Source organism: Benincasa hispida, chromosome 11 (genome assembly GCF_027475165.1).
Source record: "Benincasa hispida cultivar pf3 chromosome 11, pf3_genome.v1.1, whole genome shotgun sequence".
Taxonomy (NCBI): domain Eukaryota; kingdom Viridiplantae; phylum Streptophyta; class Magnoliopsida; order Cucurbitales; family Cucurbitaceae; genus Benincasa; species Benincasa hispida.
In genome coordinates this window covers 86656498-86663166 of record NC_143488.1, presented here as the reverse complement: position 1 = coordinate 86663166, position 6669 = coordinate 86656498, and positions in this window count along the sequence as shown.

Sequence of the window (6669 nt, the reverse complement as noted above, 5' to 3'; positions counted from 1 at the left end):
ACAACGTCGAGGGATTGAACAAAAGAGTTCTCCCCGACTAAGGTTGACGTTGAAGGTTAGATTTAGTAGTTCACTCTCAACTAAGGATAAAGGCAGTCGTATCTTCTTATAGACTAGAAGGATAGTTTAGAATTGTTAATGCTTATGAATGTTTATCAACGCATGATGTTACTAATATATGAGTTTTTTCAAGTATGTTTTCCATATCTAACACATGCTAATAGTTTTACAGGCTAATTCAACACAATTTAAGCCAACTTATTTTATAGAGTATGAAGCATGCATTAGGGTTAAAACTAAGCTTGGTGTGTTATGTTTATATACCTAAGATTGATAAAGTACATACGTTGATATTCCTAAACACAATGAAGAGGAGTACTAAAGGTAAGAAAGGTATATGGATAAATGTACCTAAGGTGTTGACAGTACATAGAAATCTCCACGTACACGTGGGTAGTTTTGAAGGAGAGGCCAAGTATGGATCTCCTAGGCCATACACCAGCAAAAAGAAGCTGAAATATAGGTCTCTTGGCCGATAACAGACGTTGGGAGCTAGAGCGATGTATGCTTGTTCTCAACTAGAGAATAATGATCTTTAATGGTGTTTAAGAGTGGTTATCAATGCTAATGCTTTAAGGAAATTACTTGAGATGCCCATCAATATATTGAAAGAAATCGACGTAGGGGTATCTCTTAGCCATAGTTTAATGTGAACAGGTAGAAGTAGAGGTCTCATACGGTCATGGTTTGGCATTGGGAATTAGAGCAATGAATGTTCATTCTCAACCGAGATTCAGGTTTCAAATGCAATAGTTCTAAAGGTTTATGTACATGTTTCCTTAGTATACTTTAGTTTCAATATTATGATTCCAAGCTTTCGGTTTTAAGCATGAGATTTATATTTTTATTAAGTCACTCATTAGGCTTCTAGCTCACGTTTTCAAATGTTTTCTTTCAGGTAGCGGTCAGTTCCCAAAAGACTTTTCTGCTGCTGCTCTGCCACTCGAAGAAACAAGTTGAAGGAAGCATAATCGAAGACCTATATTAGTTAGTACACATGTGTCTGTCTAGTGACTAGTATTCTTGATAGGGTTCACTAGGTTGTATTGTCTATGTAAAAACAATGCTGCGAAACCCTGTAATGTAAGTATGTTAAGCTCTGTGTTATTATATATGAATTCAGGGTTTGAATATTATTTTAAGGTAAGTTAGGCAGTAAGTTCCAGCAAAAGAGTTGGTAACTGCTGCAGTCACCATTCTGTCCAGGTTAGGAGGGTAATCTGCTGTGGGGTGTGACAAGTTGGTATTAGAGCAAAAGATTTTGGGAAGAGAGGGGAAAGGTTTATATATATATAAGTCTGAGTCTTGAGTCCTTAGCATGCGTACTACTTAAGTAAGAGGAAGATGTTAAGAAAAATGGCAAACAGTGCAGGCAGACAGACAACGGGAACCCTGGCCCTATCTTTAGAACCTCCGAGATTTGAGGGAATCCAAGTGTAGGTGATCGAAAAGGTAAAGACCCGGTAAATCAGGAAACGATTTCAGAGGGGAAGTCGAGGATTCCGCAGACAAGAACAGATCCTTAGTTAGAGGACATAATATTTAACAGGATCGCCAAGAGGTTGGCAGAAAGTGTTGAATCCATTCTGGCAGATTCGGAAAGGAAGTACGGTATTGAGAATGACCTAATAGGTATTGATAAAGGACAGAGAGCTACAAGTCAGCATAGGGTAGGAAGAGAGAAGCCAAGACTTGTGATTAGTATGAATGATAGATCAAGGTTTTGGCATCCTACCGAGCTGGTAGCTGGTACGGATAAGAAAACCCTTATGTACGAATTGTGGTAAGCATCTATGAGGGACGTGTTATAAAGGGAAAAACGTATGTTTCCAGTACGGACAGGCAAGACATTTCAAGAAAGAATGGCCAGCTAAGTCGAGGAGTTCAGATAGAACACGGCCTGACTTTACAGATGATAGATAAGCCTAGTGGCTCAGGAGCCGAGGAAGGAATTCAAAATAAGAAAAATGAGAAAGGAAGCAGGACGACCTCAGCGTTAGGGCGGGTTTTATGAAGTGTCCTACTGGGAGGCAGAGTAGTCACCTAATGTTGTGAATGGTAAAGTAACTTTATATACCAGTATATTTACGAAATAGTTGCTTATGGTGCTATGCTTTTATTCTTATCTAGCATGTTGCACTGTTTGTAGGAAAGATTGTAGAGAGCATGCCCTAAGTAGTTATTATTATGCTGTGGAGAGGTTGTAATAGTATAAGAGTTTTACAAGCTCTGGAGTAGTTGTTGATAAGTATAGTTATGAAGTGATTCCATTAGATTTTCTGGAATTGATGTCACTCTAGAGCATGGATTTTCCAAATAAATATTACAACCATATGAATTGTTTTAAGGATAGATGATGTTCGAGAGATTTATTACACAAAAGACAGTATTTGTAGGAAGCAAAGGAATACTTTCAGGAAGCCTCATATCAGTAGTGAAGGCTAAGAAGCTGCTAACTAAAAGGTGTGAAGTCTATTTAGCCATATGATGGTTTTATAGGATGAGAAGATGGAACCTGAGGATGTACCAGTTGTACAAGAGTTCCTGGATGTTTTCCCGGAAAAGTTATCAGATTTACAATCTAACAAGGAAGTCGAAGGTTACTATTGATTTAATTCCAGAAACACCTATTTTTCAGGTACCATTAAGCATGGTACCAGAAGAATTTAAGGAGTTGAAAGTTCAGATACAGGAATTAATAAATAAGGGTTACAACAGATCCAGAGTGTCACCTTGATGACATATTGGTGTATTCAAGCAGTAGGGAAGATCACGGGAACCATTTGAGGATAGTTTTGCAGACACTGTGAAAGAAACAGTTGTATGCCACGATCAGCAAATGTGATTTTTGGTTAGACTAGGTTGTATTTCTTGGTTATATGGTTTCAGTAGCGAGAATGAATGACTCTAAATGCTTTAAATGTTTTAAGTAAATTGTTGAAGCTTATGAATGTTTAGCGATGTATGCTTACTAAAAGCTGTTTATGACAACTATTCTCAAATAGTTACCAAGCAACGCATCTCACATTGATGTTGTATTTATACTATGTTCTTAAAATGACCATGAGGATGCGTTAGTAAGGAATGAGTTTGGGCAACTACGTTATTAAGAGATAAGAATGTGCAAGCAAGTAAGTATAAATAGATCAGTACTGAGATACACGAAGAAGGTACTGGAGCTTAGATTGGAATGTGAATAACTCAGTACTGAAGTACATAGAGAAGGTACTGAGGCTTTGCCTTAGAATTTGAATAGCTCGATACTGAAGGACACATAGAAGGTATGTAACGCCCGGATCCTTACACCTTATGATCCGACCGCTACAACATGCATACTTAGACTTTTCTATCATGAGATGAGTTTTGGTTGAAATTTCAAAGAACATATCTAAATTTTATTAATTAGGTAGAAAAACTATATAAAAATTTATTTGTCAAAACACCAGGATCCATAAAACATTAGCGTGGTGGTACAAAATGCATGTGCCTATAATAGTGAGTTTGATGGTTGGCCAGTTGAGCGACGTCCAACTCTGCCATCACGCTGTGTTCTTACCTACAAAGTCTGTAAAAATATAGGATGAGTATAATATACCCAGTAAGTAGTTCTCACGTAGGGTAGTGACCAAATGCACAATCACAAGCAACATGTCATGAAAACATATGATTGGAACCGAAAACGTGAAATAACATGTGGTGGTCGGTTATGCTTCCAACATAAATCTCTCCGCCCTGATAGGAAGATGAGAACCTAAGCGAAAACTAACCCGACTGATGATTAGCAGGTCATACCGTCAGTAGGGCCAGAGTCGCATCCAACATCAACCATTAGCATAAACGTTATGCTTCCAACATAAATCTCTCTGCCCTGATAGGAAGATGAGGACCTAAGCGGAAACTAACCCATCTGATGATTAGTGGGTCATGCAGTCAGTAGGGCCAGAGTCGCATCCAACATCAACCATTAGCATAAACGTAATGTTGGACTAGAGGGGTGCAACCATATATACCCTGCTAATCCCTAGCATAAACATAACGTAAGATTAGGCCTGGAGGGGTGCAACCATACATGCCCTGCCAGCCCTAGAAGCATAATTTTCTCTGCCCTGATAGGAAGATGAGGACTTAAGCGGAAACTAACCCATCTGATGATTAGCGGGTAATGCAGTCAGTAGGGCCAAAATCGCATCCAACATCAACCATTAACATAAACGTAAGATTAGACTGGAAGCATAACTTACACCTAATTAAAACTTGATTTTAACGTAATCGTAAACAAACATAATGCATGGGGTCCCTTGTAGAGAAACATGTTCTAAACATGTAATGCAATATAACAATTAACATAACCATGCAACATAATAAAGGTATACTACCATAGAACATTTAAAGAGAGGGTGAGATAAACTACTTACCTTGACGGTGATATAATTATTCCTTATTATTCTTTATGATTTGATCAGTAGAGCTTTCCCTTTCTAAACTAGAAGGAAATTTGGACAGCACTTTACCCGAGCTTTTCTCTTTTAATCTCACAGAACTTCCTCACTCACACTTACTCTTTCACACGATTCTTTGTTACTGAGATTTGTTTGAGAATGGGTTAAATCTTCAGCAAAGGGTCCTATTTATAATAGTTTTCAGCTCTTCTCAGTATGACAAATACTCGTACAGGTGGCTTCTTTAAAATTACATATGGTTTATGAATTCCTCTCAATAAGACACCTCATCTTGGCTAACGTTTGCCCTTACGTCATCATTCTTTGTTTGTATTCAATTTTAGGGTTTTTCGATGTATAATCTATAAGATCGTGGCCAAATTCAACGCATAATTCGTGCTTCTGTCCAAATCTCGCTCACTCTGCTCTTAAAATCTCGCTCTCTCCCGTTTTCTTGCTAGGAATTTACTCTGTCCAGCTTTCTTGCTGGTAATCCCGCTCTCTCCATTCACGCTCTCAAATTTTCTCTTCCGTCTCGCTCTCTTCAGCTTTCTCGCTCTCGCTCCCACTCTTTCCTACTGTCTCGCTAAGAATAGCTCTCTTTACTCTCGCTCTCTCCAACTTTCTTGCTACAATTCTCGCTTTCTCCAATTTTCCTTCAATCTCGCTCTCTCTCCAGGGATCTCGCTTTCTCTACTCTCGCCAGCCTCAATCTCGCTAGCATCGCTCGCTGGGTTTCTCGCTCTTCAGTTCTTTCTTCGATCGCGCAGCTCTCTTCTCAGAATCTCGTTTTCTCCAGTTTTCTCGCTGGTGTGGCTCTCGCTCTCTCCCACTTTCTCACTCCCACTCGCTCCCTTATTCATTATCTTTTGGATAATGAATAAATTTCCAATTTCAATTTTTTTTTTCCTTCTAAATTTCCACCCCTTTAAATAAAATTTCATCCTGCTTATTATTTGATATTTTATTTCCTGTATGCGTACAAATTTGGGTCGTTACATTTTTTCCCCTCTTAAGAACTTTCATCCTCGAAAGTTTCTTAGTTCTTAAAAAGATAAGGGTATTTGTCTTTCATCTCTTCTTCTCATTCCCATGTAGCTTCTTTCACTTGCTGATTTCTCCAGAGAATCTTCACTAAACTTATTTTCCGATTACGAAGCGACTTCTTCTCTTTTGCCAGGATGCAAACCGGAGTCTCCTCATATTCCAAGTTTTCACTTATTTGTAGAGGTTCATAATTTACTATGTGTGATGGGTCAAACACGTATTTTCGAAGCATCGATACATGAAAGACATTATGTATTGTAGAAAGTGTGGGTGGTAATGCCAATCGGTAAGCTACTTGGCCAATACGTTCTAATATTTCAAAGGGTCCAATGAAGCGAGGGCTAAGCTTGCCTTTTCGTCCGAAACACATAATGCCCTTCATTGGTGCTACTTTTAGAAATACGTGATCTCCTACTTTGAATTCTAGCTTTTTTCGACGGTTATCAGCATAATTCTTCTGTCTGCTTTGAGCTATTCACATTCTTTCCTTAATTAGCTTAATTGACTCTGATGTTTATTGCACCAATTCAGGTCCTAGTAGTGTTCGCTCCCCAATTTCATCCCAGTGTACAGAGGATCTGCATTTCTTTCCATATAAGGCTTCAAAGGGAGTCATACCAATTGTCGCCTAATAACTATTATTATAAGCAAATTCTATAAGATGTATCTGCGAATCCCATGCTCCAATAAAATCCAAAGTACATGCCCTCAACATGTCTTCTAGGATTTGATTAACTCGTTCTGTTTGGCCATCAGTTTGTGGGTGGAAGGTTGTACTGAAATTTAGTTGTGTGCCCATTGCTTTCTGTAAACTTTTCCAAAACTTGGAGACGAAACGAGTATCTCGATCTGAAATAATTGATACTGGGATTCCATGTAACCGGATGACCTCTTTTAAGTACATTTGAGCTAGTGCTTCCGTAGTGTGAGTAGTTTTGCATGGTAGGAAGTGGGCCGATTTGGTGAGTCGATCTACAATCACCCAAATCATGTTGTGGCAATTTACCAGTTCTCGGGAGTCCTGAGATGAAGTCCATAGAAATATGTTCCCATTTCCATTCTGAAACATTTAGAGGCTGGAGGAGTCCTTGTGGTCATTGCCGTAGAGCTTTCACCTGTTGAC